The following is a 12,053-nucleotide window of genomic DNA, read 5'->3' as shown; positions in this document are numbered from 1 at the left end:
CCTGCAGCCGCTCCGAGACACTCCTTAAAACTTACCTCTGAACAAGCTTTTGGTCACCTGTCCTAATAGCTCTCTGTGTCATATCTTGTTTGATAACGCTCCTGAGGTGCCCTGGGACGCTTTACTGTCTTGAATTCCCTCCCTAAATCTCTCCGCCTCTCTCCTCCTTGAAGACGGTCCTTAAAACCTCTCTGACGATAGCAAAATACTGCAGATGCTGGAAATCCAAAATAACAACAGAGAATGCTGGAAAAACTCAGCAGGTCAGGCAACATCTGTGGAGAGAAATTTGAGTTGACGTTTCGGGTTGAAACCCTTCTTCAAAACTGGAAAGAAAATAAAAAGATTGAAGGCAAAGCTGCGATCAATCTTTTTACGCTGAGTTTTTCCAGCATTTTCTGTTATCTTAAAACCTCTCTCTTTGGCCAAGCTTTTGGTCATCTGCCCTAATATCTCCTTATGTGGCTCATGTCAAATTTTGTTTGATAACGCTCCTGTGAAGCGCCTTGGGACCAATGTCCCCTCTATTTTTTTTCCATGTGCGGTCCCTTTAAATTTGCTGCACAGTATCTTTTCCAGCAGCAACAGCTGGTGAGCGGCCTATGCGGGACCTCCGGATCAGCGCGCAGCCACACACCTTAGGGGGAACGTTGCTTGGGAAGTTTTACTACGTTAAAAGCGCTATATAAATGCAAGCTATCTCCGTTGAGGATAACTAGCACCTGTGGAATCACAGTCAAGAGTCAACACCCTCAGGAAAAGGGGTGGGGGTAGAAAATTGGGGAAGAACCAACGAGAACGGGATATACCCAGAACATGAGAAGATATAAAATGTGATGGATGCAAGCAGACAGGTTTATCACCTGAAATCCCATCAAAGAGCTGGCTTGGCATTCCCCAGCAGCTGGGGCTCAGACAGGCTTCTTCATAGAAACATAGAAGATAGGAGCAGGAGTAGGCCATTCGGCCCCTCGAGCCTGTTCTGCCATTTAATGAGATCATGCCTGATCATCCAAATTCAGTACCCTGTTCCTGCTTTCTCCCCATATCCCTTGATCCCTTTAGAACATAAGAATTAGGAGCAGGAGTAGGAGTAGGCCATACGGCCCCTCGGGCCTGCTCCGCCATTCAATACGATCATGGCTGATCCGAACTTAGACTCACGTCCACTTCCCTGCCCTCTCCCTGTAACCCCTTATCAGCTAGGAAATTGTCCATCTCCGTTTTAAATTTATTTAATGTCGCAGCTTCCACAACTCTGAGGTAGTAAATTCCATAGATTTACTACCCTCTGAGTGAAGAAGTTTCTCCTCATCTCAGTTTTGAAAGGGCAGCCCCTTATTCTAAGATTATGCCCCCTAGTTCTAGTCTCCCCCATCAGTGGAAACATCCTCCCCGCATCCACCCGATCAAGCCCCCTCACAATCTTATGTTTCGATAAGATCGCCTCTCATTCTTCTGAACTCCAATGAGTAGAGGCCCAACCTACTCAACCTTTCCTCATAAGTCAACCCCCTCATCTTCGGAATCAACCGAGTGAACCTTCTCTGAACCGCCTAGAGAGCAAGTACATCTTTTCTTAAATATGGAAACCAAAACTGTACGCAGTATTCCAGGTGTGGCTTTAAGAAATATATCTAACTCCTTCTTGAATATATTTAATGAATTGGCCCAGAGAATTCCACAGGTTCACCACTCTCTGCGTGAAGAAATTCCTCCTCATCTCTGTCCTAAATGGCTTACCCCTTATTCTTAGACTGTGACCACTGGTTCGGGGGGAAGAATATATTGAACAGAGAAGCCCCAGTCAGCAGTTGCTGCCCTGTTCCCCTGTCCCGCCTCCTCCTCCTCCTCCACATGTCCCGCACGTTTTAAAGTGGCGCTCCACCATTACCATCTGAACGTGAACAACCGCTGAGGTGGAGGCCGAGAGAATGGCGGTGGCGACCCCCCTCCTTCCCCTCAGATTATTCGATCCCGGGGCCGGAGTTGGGAGAAGAGTTGATCCCATTTCTCCCCTCCCCCTTGAAAGCCCGAACACTAGGCCTCAGCGCGACCTTGGCCTTGGCGGACGATCCCGATCCCACCCCCAGCCACCCACCCCTTTCCCCGGGAGGGGGGGGGGGAAGAGGCGCAGACTCGTTAACAGACAACCGCGACACACACACACACACACACACATATATATATATAAAACAAAGAAAGAATATGACCACTCCATAGACATATTAAAAAGAAACCGCCCTCCCCACACCACATAAATTCCCGATTAGGCCGGACGATCCCCGAGCTCCATTTTTTCGGGCGGGGGGGGGAAACGGAAAAAGAGGAGAAGCAGCAAAGCGAGCGGCTTGACTCGCATTTGCCACTTCGGTCGGTGAAGAGATTTAAAAAAAAAAAATCCTCTACTTCAAAATTTTATTAAATAAAATAATAGATCAAAAATAATTTAAAAGATATTATATATAAATATCTTTTAAATTAAATTTACAATATATCTAATTGAAACAGGAGGTAAAGGAGCGCGGCTCGCTCGCTGGCTGGGTGAAGCCCGCCAGTCGCTCGCTGGCTGGGTGGGTGAAGCCCGCCAGTCGCTCGCTCGCTGGGTTGAAGCCCGCCAGTCGCTCGCTGGCTGGGTGGGTGAAGCCCGCCAGTCGCTCGCTCGCTGGGTTGAAGCCCGCCAGTCGCTCGCTGGCTGGCTGGGTGAAGCCCGCCAGTCGCTCGCTCGCTGGGTTGAAGCCGCCAGTCGCTCGCTGGCTGGCTGAAGCCGCCAGTCGCTGGGTGAGCGCGCGAGCGGGCGGCCCGGGAGATTCACGCGGCCAGAAGCAGCGGTTGGTGCCGCTCGCGCGGACACGCGGCGGTTGGCGGCCTCGCCGTTCGACGGATTAAATCGGCATTGGTGTTTTTTTTTTTCCCCCTTCTTTATTTTTATATATATTTTTTTTTTCTTTAAGTGCTTTTTTAAAAAAAAATTGGAGCTTACCCGCGGCTGTAACGAAGCATTGAGTGGTGGTGTTGTTGTTGTTGTGAGGAGGAGGAGGAGGAGGATGATGGCGGCTTCCAGTCGCGTTTCCCCCACTCACTCACACACACACCCCGGTGCCTGGCCCTTTCAGGTAAAACTTGGTTTTATTTTAGTGTTGTTGTTGTTCGGGATCCGGCGGCTTTTTTCCACCCCCTTTTTTTTTCCTTCTTCACTCGCTCTCTGGTTTTCTACCTGGACGGGCCGCTGTCTGCGCGCGCATTCACTCGGGAGTTTTTTTCCGTCCTTGCTTTTTTTCCCCTTTCCCCCGCCTTCCAAAAAACTTTTTTTTCTCTCTGCCGTCCGGAATGCGACGCCATTTTCTATTGGGCCGGGATGTAAACAGACATGCCGGCGTCCAATCAGCTCGCTCCTTACGGCCGGCGGACAGAGAGCGCCCGGGCTCTCCGCGGCCATAGGACTGCAGGGGGAATAGAGCGTATTCACAAGCTGCCATCTTGGATGTGACCTTTCAACTAGTTTAAAAAAAAATTATTTATATATCTTACACCTTCTCCCTTCCCCACCGTCCAGGGCATCACCCCCATCCAAAACACTCCTTCCCAAGTGAAACTTGTATTTCATTCAATTTACTATACTCATCACATTTAAAAAGTACTTGGATATGTACTTGATGTACGATAACCTATGGACCAAGTGCTGGAAAGTGGGATTAAGCTCTTTGTCGGCCGGCAAGGATAAGATGGACAGAATTACCTTCTTACGATAGCAAAATACTGCAGATGTTGGAAATCCGAAATAACAACAGAAAATGCTGGAAAAACTCAGCAGGTCAGGCAACATCCGTGGAGAGAAATTTGAGTTGACGTTTCGGGTCGAACCCTTCTTCAAAACTGGAAAGAAAAGAAACTAGATCGAAGGCAGGGCTGCGATCGGATAAAAGAAACAAAAGAAGTAAAAGAGATTAGAAGCTAGACGAGATGGTAATAGGCTGAGATTAGGTGTAAAGTGTACTGGCAGGGCAAGACAAGTCGAGGAAGGGAAGGGAAGAGTCAGAGATGGACCATGTGAAGGTGAGGGAAGGGTGTAAGGACTCTCTTCCATTCTCCCAGTTTCTCCGTCTCCGCCGTATCTGCTCCGATGATGCCACCTTCCACACCAGTGCTTCAGACATGTCTTCCTTTTTCCGCAACCGAGGATTCCCCTCTACCGTGGTTGACACTGCCCTCGACCGTGTCAGTTCTATCTCCCGCACTTCTGCCCTCACCCCTGCCCCTCCCTCCCGGAACCACGATAGGGTTCCCCTTGTCCTCACCTTTCACCCCACCAGCCTCCACATTCAACGGATCATCCTCCGGCATTTCCGCTACCTCCAAAGTGATCCCACCACCAAATGTATCTTCCCCTCCCCTCTCAGCATTCCACAGGGACCGCTCCCTCCAAGACACCCTAGTCCACTCCTCTATCACCCCAAACAGCCCTTCCCCTTCGCCTGGCACCTTCCCGTGCAAGCGGAGGAGATGTAACACTTGCCCCTATACCTCCCCCCTTCCCACTGTCCAGGGCCCCAAACACCCCTCCCAGGTGAAACAGCAATTTACTTGTACTTCTCGCAATCCAGTATACTGTATTCGCTGCTCACGATGCGGTCTCCTCTACATTGGGGAGACCAAACGCAGATTGGGTGACCGCTTTGCGGAACACCTCCATTCAGTCCGTAAGGGTGACCCCGAGCTTCCGGTCGCCTGTCATTTTAATTCACTGCTCCATTCCCACTTGGACCTCACCATCCTTGGCCTCTTGTATTGTTCCACGGAAGCTCAACGTAAACTCGAGGAACAGCACCTCATCTTCCGATTAGGCACTCTGCAGCCTTACGAACTCAATATCGAGTTCAACAATTTCAGATCATAAGCTCGGCCCCTATTTCATTTTTTCTTGTAATTTTTCCACTCCTTTCCCCCCCCCCCCCCCCTTTTCCTTTTGTTTCTCTCTCACACCTGGCAGCTATCTCTTGCCCTGCCAGTACACTTTACACCTAATCTCAGCCTATTACCATCTCGTCTAGCTTCTAATCTCTTTTACTTCTTTTGTTTCTTTTATTCTTTTGTCCGATCGCAGCCCTGCCTTCGACCTAGTTTCTTTTCTTTCCAGTTTTGAAGAAGGGTTCGACCCGAAACGTCAACTCAAATTTCTCTCCACGGATGTTGCCTGACCTGCTGAGTTTTTCTAGCATTTTCTGTTGTTACTTAGAATGACCTTCTTCTCTGCTGTAAATTTCTATGATTCTATTTAAAAAAACATTTTTTTTATTCGTTTATGGGATGAGGTCGTCGCTGGCAAGGCCAGCATTTATTGCCCATCCCTTGAAAAGGTGGTGGTGAGCCGCCTTCTTGAACCACTGCAGTCTGTGTGGTGAAGGTACTCCCACAGCGCTGTTAGTTTGGGAGTTCCAGGATTTTGACCCAGTGACGATGAAGGATCGGCGATATACTTCTAAGTCAGGATGGTGTGTGACTTGGAGGGGAACTTGGAGGTGGTGGTGTTCCCATGCGCCTGCTGCCCTTGTCCTTCTAGGTGGAAGAGGTCATGGGTATGGGAGGTGCTGCCGAAGAAGTCTTGGTGAGTTGCTGCATTGCATCTTGTAGATGGTACACACTGCAGCCACGGTGCGCCGGTGGTGGAGGGAGTGAATGTTTAAGGTGGCGGATGGGGTGCCAATCAAGCAGGCAGCTTTGTCCTGGATGGTGTCGAGCTTCTTGAGTGTTGTTGGAGCTGCACTCATCCAGGCAAGTGGAGAGTATTCCATCACACTCCTTACTTGTGCCTTGTAGATGGTGGAAAGGCTTTGGGGAGTCAGGAAGTGAGACACTTGCCGCAGAATACCTAGCCTCTGACCTGCTCTTGTTGCCACAGTCTTTATGTGGCTGGTCCAGTTAAGTTTCTGGTCAATGGTGACCCCCAGAATGTTGATGGTGGGGGATTCGGCGATGGTAATGCCGTTCACTGTCAAGGGGAGGTGGTTAGACACTCGCTTGTTGGAGATAGTTATTGCCTGGCACTTGTGTGGCGCGAATGTTACCTGCCACTTATCAGCCCAAGCCTGAACGTCGTCCAGGTCTTGTTGCATGCGGGCATGGACTGCTTCATTATCTGAGGAGTTGTGAATGGCGCTGAACACTGTGCAGTCATCAGCGAACATCCCCATTTCTGACCTTATGTTGGAGGGAAGGTCATTGATGAAGCAGCTGAAGATGGTTGGGCCTAGGACACTGCCGTGAGGAACTCCTGCAGCAATGTTCTGGGGCTGTGATGATTGACCTTCAACCACCTTCAACCATCTATGATTCGCTACACGTTGGTGAGATCAAACGCAGATCGGGTGATCGCTTTGCTGAACACGTGACCCTGAGCAACGCTCCCTTGTAAGCTGCGCAGTGGTCTGGAGGATCCGTGTCGGCCACCCCTAGAAAAAAATAGAGGGAACATTGACCCTGAGCTTCCATCTTATTTGCCATTGTATTTCTCCGTCCCACTCTCGCTCTGTCCTCGGCCTCCTCCATTGTTCCAGTGAAGCTCAATGCAAGCTAGAGGAACAGCACCTCATGGCCCAGCATATCCCTCACTCTACCATTACCACCAAGCCAGGGGACCAACCCTGGTTCAACGACGAATGTAGAAGAGCATGCCAGGAGCAGCACCTAAAAATGAAAAGGAGGTGGGGTAGCATTGCTGGTTAAAGAGGAGATTAACACAATTGTAAGGAAGGATATTAGCTCTGATGATGTGGAATCTGTATGGGTAGAGCTGAGAAATACCAAGGGGCAGAAAACGTTAGTGGGAGTTGTATACAGACCCCCAAACAGTAATGCAGAGGTTGGGGATGGCATTAAACGGGAAATTAGAGACAGTGCAATAAGGGCACAGCAGTTATCATGGGTGACTTTAATCTACATATAGATTGGGTTAACCAAATTAGTAACAATACTGTGGAGGAGGAATTCCTGGAGTGTATACGGGATGGTTTCCTGGACCAATATGTCGAGGAACCAACTAGAGATCAGGCCATCTTAGACTGGGTATTATGTAATGAGAAAGGAATAATTAACAATCTTGTTGTGTGAGGCCCCTTGGGGCGGAGCGATCATAATATGATAGAATTCTTCATTAAGATGGAGAGTGAAGTATTTGACTCAGACTAGGGTCCTAAATTTAAATAAAGGAAACTACGATGGTATGAGGCGCAAGTTGGGTAGGATTGATTGGGGAATCTTACTCAAAGGGTTGACGGTGGATAGGCAATGGCAAACATTTAAAGATCGCATGGATGAACTACAGAATTTGTTCATCCCTGTTTGGCATAAAAATAAAATAAAAAGGGTGACTCAACCGTAGCTAACAAGGGAAATTAGGGCTAGCATAAGATCCAAGGAGAGGACATATAAATTGGCCAGAAAAAGCAGCAAACCTGAGGATTGGGAGCAGTTTAGGATTCAGCAAAGGAGGACAAAGGGATTAATTAAGAGGGGGAAAATAGAGTATGAGAGTAAGCTTGCAGGGAACATAAAAACTGACTGTAAAAGCTTCTATAAATATGTGAAGAGAAAAAGATTGGTGAAGTCAAGCGTAGGTCCGTTGCAGTCAGAATCAGGGGAATTTATAATGGGGAACAAAGAAATGGCAGACCAATTAAATACATACTTTGGTTCTGTCTTCACAAAGGAGGACACAAATAACCTCCCAGAGATGTCGGGGAACATAGGGTCTAATGAGAGAGAGGAACTGAATGAAATCAGTATTTGTAGGGAAATGGTGTTAGGGAAATTGACGGGATTGAAGGCCGATAAATCCCCAGGGCCTGATAATCTACATACCAGGGTACTTAAGGAAGTGGCCCTAGAAATAGTAGATGCATTGCTGGTCATCTTCTAAAATTCTATAGACTCTGGAACAGTTCCCATGGATTGGAGGGTAGCTAATGTAACCCCACCATTCAAAAAAGGTGGTAGAGAGAAAACGGGGAATTACAGACCGGTAAGCCTGACATCGGTAGTGGGGAAAATGCTAGAGTCCATTATAAAAGATGTAATAACAGAGCACTTGGAAAACAGTGACCGGATCGGACAAAGTCAACATAGATTTACAAAAGGTAAATCGTGCTTGACTAATCTACTGGGATTTTTTGAGGATGTAACTGGTAGAATAGATAAGGGAGAACCAGTGGATGTGGTGTGTTTGGACTTTCAGAAGGCTTTCGATAAGGTCCCGCATAAGAGATTAGCGTGTAAAGTTAAGGCACATGGGATTGGGGGCAAGGTACTGGTTTGGATAGAGAACTGGTTGGCAGACAGGAAGCAGAGAGTTGGAATAAACGGGTCTTTTTCCGTGTGGCAAGCTGTGACTGGTGGGGTACCGTAGGGACCGGTCCTAGGACCCCAGCTATTCACAATATATATTAATGATCTAGACGAGGGAACTAGATGTAATATCTCCAAGTTTGCAGACGACACAAAGCTGTGTGGGCGTGTGTGCTGTGAGGTGGATGCCGAGAAACTCCAGTATGATTTGGACAGGTTGGGTGATTGGGCAGATGTATGGCAGATGCAGTATAATGTGGATAAATGCAAGGTTATCCACTTTGGTGGCCAAAACAGGAAGGCAGATTATTATCTGAACGGTAATAGATTGGGAGAAGGGGAAGTGCAACGAGATCTGGGTGTCCTTGTGCACCAGTCGCTGAAGGTAAGCATGCAGGTGCAGCAGGCGGTTAAGAAGGCAAATGGTATGTTGGCCTTCGTAGCGAGAGGATTCAAGTACAGGAACAAGGATGTCTTGCTGCAGTTGTACAGGGCCTTGGTGAGACCACACCTTGAGTATTGTGTGCCGTTTTGGTCGCCTTATCTGAGGAAGGATGTTCTTGCCATGGAGGGAGTGCAGCGAAGATTCACCAGACTGATACCTGGGATGGCAGGAATGACGTATGAGGAGAGATTGTGTCGATTGGGCTTATACTCACTGGAGTTTAGAAGATTGAGAGGGGATCTCATCGAAACTTATAAAATTCTAACAGGACTAGACAGACTAGATGCAGGAAGGATGTTCCCGATGGCTGGGGAGTCCAGAAACAGGGGTCACAGTCTAAGGATAAGGGGTAAGCCATTTAGGACAGAGATGAGGAGGAATTTCTTCACCCAGAGAGTGGTGAACCTGTGGAATTCTCTACCACAGAAGGCAGTTGAGGCCAATTCATTAAATATATTCAAGAAGGAGTTAGATATATTTCTTAAGGATAAAGGGATCAAGGGATAGGGGGAGAAGGCAGGGACAGGGTACTGAGTTTGGATGATCAGCCATGATCTCACTGAATGGCGGAGCAGGCTCGAGGGGCCGAATGGCCTACTCTTGCTCCTATCTTCTATGTGGGTCCAACCTGGGGAAGCTGCAACACAGGACTACATGCATGCTAAAAAGCGGAAGCAGCATGCTATAGACAGAGCTAAGCAATCTCACAATCAACTGATCAGATCAAAGCTCTGCAGTCCTGCCACATCCAGTCATGAATGGTGGTGGACGATTAAACAACTAACGGGAGGAGGAGGCTCCAAGTATATCGCCATCCTCAATGATGATGGAGTCCAGCATGTGAGTGCAAAAGACAAGGTTGAAGCGTTTGCAACCAACTTCAGCCAGAAGTGCCGAGTGGATGATCCATATCGGCCTCCTCCCGAGGTCCCCACCATCACAGAAGCCAGTCTTCAGCCAATTCGATTCACTCCACGTGATATCAAGAAACGGCTGAGCACCCTGGATACAGCAAAGGCTGTGGGCCCCGACAACATCCCGGCTATCGTGCTGAAGACTTTTGCTCCAGAACTAGCTGCGCCTCTAGCCAAGCTGTTCCAGTACAGCTACAACATTGGCATCTATCTGACAATGTGGAAAATTGCTCAGGTATGTCCTGTCCACAAAAAGCAGGACAAATCCAATCCGGCCAATTACTGTCTCTTCGGCCTACTCTCAATCATCGGCAAAGTGATGGAAGGTGTCGTCGACACTGCTATCAAGCGGCACTTACTCACCAATAACCTGCTCACTGATGCCCAGTTGGGTTCCGCCAAGACCACTCGGCTCCAGACCTCATTACAGCCTTGGTCCAAACATGGAGCACTAACAGCACTGTGGGAGTACCATCACCACACGGACTGCAGCGGTTCAAGAAGGCTGCTCACCACCACCTTCTCAGGGGCAACTAAGGATGGGCAATAAATACTGGCCTTGCCAGCGACGCCCAGACCCCATAAACAAATAAAAACAAATCTTTTGATTAAACACTTTACTGTATCTGCCACTTCCCCTAAGATCTCCCCTATGCCCTAGCCCTGAACTCACATCTTACTCCAGTTTCTCTCCCATCATGATCTCTCTGAACTCATCTTGTCCATGAGACCCACCGCCTGTTACTTGACCTTACTCCCAGCAACTGCTGACCACCCAACTTCCCTTCCTGGTCCCCATGTTCGCTGATATTGTTAACTATTCTCTCTCCTCAGGTACTGTCCGCTCCCCTTCAAATCTGCCGTCATCACCCCTCTTCTCGAAAAACCTACCCATGGCCCCTGTGTCCTTGCAAACTATCTCCAACCTCCCTTTCCTCTCCAAGGTCCTTGAACGTGTTGTCACCTTCCATATCTATGCCCATCTTTCCCACAACTCCAAGTTTGAATCCCTCCAATTGGATTTCCGCCCCGCCACAACACTGAAACTGCCCTCATCAAATTCACCAATGTCATCCTCTGTGACTGTGACCATGGTGATCTATCCATCGTCATCCTGCTCGACTTGGCTGCAGCCTTTGACATGGTTGACCACACCATCCTCCTCCAATGCCTCTACTCAGTCGTCCAGTTTGGTGGAATTTCCCTCACCTGGTTCCATTTTTACCTATCCAGTCGTAGCCAGAGAATCACCTGCAACGGCTTCTCTTCCTGCTCCCGCATCGTTACTTATGAACGCCAAGGCTCTAATTTTAACCCTCTTATTTCTCCTCTGCCAGGTCTGGCAACGCCTCAATTTAAAAATTCTCATCTTCGTTTTCAAATCCCTCCATGGCCTTCCCCTCCCCATCTTTGTAGCTTCCTCCAGCCCTACAACCCTCCGAGATCTCTGCACTCCTCCAATCCTGGCCTCTGAACCATTCCCGATTTTAACCACCCCACCATTGGTAGCCGTGCCTTCAGCTGCCTAGGGCATAAGCTCTGGCATTCACTCCCTAAACTTTCTGGCTCGCTACCTCTCTCTCCTCCTTGAAGACACTCCTTAAAACCTCTCTCTTTCTCCAAGCTGTTGGTCATCTGTCCTAACATCTCATTGTGTCAAATTTTGTTTGATAACACACCTGTGAAGCGCCTTTGGATGAGAAGTCTTAAATTGAGGCATTGCTGAACTGGGAGCCAATGTGGTTAACAGGTGAATGGGCCTTGGTGCGAGTTAGGACACAGGCAACAGAGGTTTGGAGGGGCTCACCTACTTTATCAAGTTTACGTAGGGTGGAATGTGAGAGGCCGGCCAGGAGCGCATTGGAATAGTCAAGCCTAGAGGTAACAAAGGCATGGTCGAGGGTTTCAGCAGCGGATGAGCTGAGGCAGTGCAACGTTACGGAGTTGGAAGTAGCCGATCTTGGTCCGGGAGTGGATATGTGGTTGGAAGCTCACCTCGGTGTCAAATACGACACCAAGGTTGCAAATGGTCTGGTTCTATGTTAAAGGCGCTATATAAATGCAAGTTGTTTGTTGTTACAGCCTTCCGGACTCAACATTGAGTTCAACAATTTTAGATCATAACCACTATTCCCATTTTTTCATACAGCAGGTGCTGGGAATGGTTCTGCTGTGGCCATTTGCAGCTCCTGTAGACCCATCTTTATAGTTTCTTCACTTGTCCCATTACCACTCCCTTTTGCTTTGCACCGTCATCCCTTTTGTCTCTTAATCGCTCCTCCCTTCCATCCTATCACAGACCTGCCCCTTTTGTTCTTTCCTCCCCTCCCCTGCTTCTGTACTTGTTTAAAAAC

At 48.5% G+C, this 12,053-nt stretch overlaps 1 protein-coding gene and 1 long non-coding RNA gene across 3 annotated transcripts in view; one reads left to right on the top strand and one right to left on the bottom strand.

The window, feature by feature from the left end:
- Nucleotides 1-3,069, bottom strand: part of dicer1 (dicer 1, ribonuclease type III) — a 154,116-nt gene extending 151,047 nt beyond the window's left edge. The window contains exon 1 of the mRNA XM_086002597.1: nucleotides 2,984-3,069. The gene's annotated coding sequence lies outside the window, so the exon portion shown is untranslated. The remainder of the gene's footprint in view (nucleotides 1-2,983) is intronic.
- The window catches only part of LOC147109036 (uncharacterized), a 77,269-nt gene continuing 68,244 nt past the window's right edge, over nucleotides 3,029-12,053 (top strand). For both annotated transcript variants that reach the window (XR_015080167.1, XR_015080168.1), the window contains exon 1: nucleotides 3,029-3,116. This is a non-coding gene — a long non-coding RNA (uncharacterized LOC147109036). The remainder of the gene's footprint in view (nucleotides 3,117-12,053) is intronic.

The sequence above is a fragment of the Somniosus microcephalus genome, chromosome 12, assembly GCF_052327205.1.
Source record: "Somniosus microcephalus isolate GS21.2 chromosome 12, FLI_Smic_1.0, whole genome shotgun sequence".
NCBI classification, from domain to species: Eukaryota; Metazoa; Chordata; class Chondrichthyes; order Squaliformes; family Somniosidae; genus Somniosus; species Somniosus microcephalus.
Note: the sequence above shows the minus strand (reverse complement) of the source record. Positions and strands in the feature narration are given on the sequence as shown.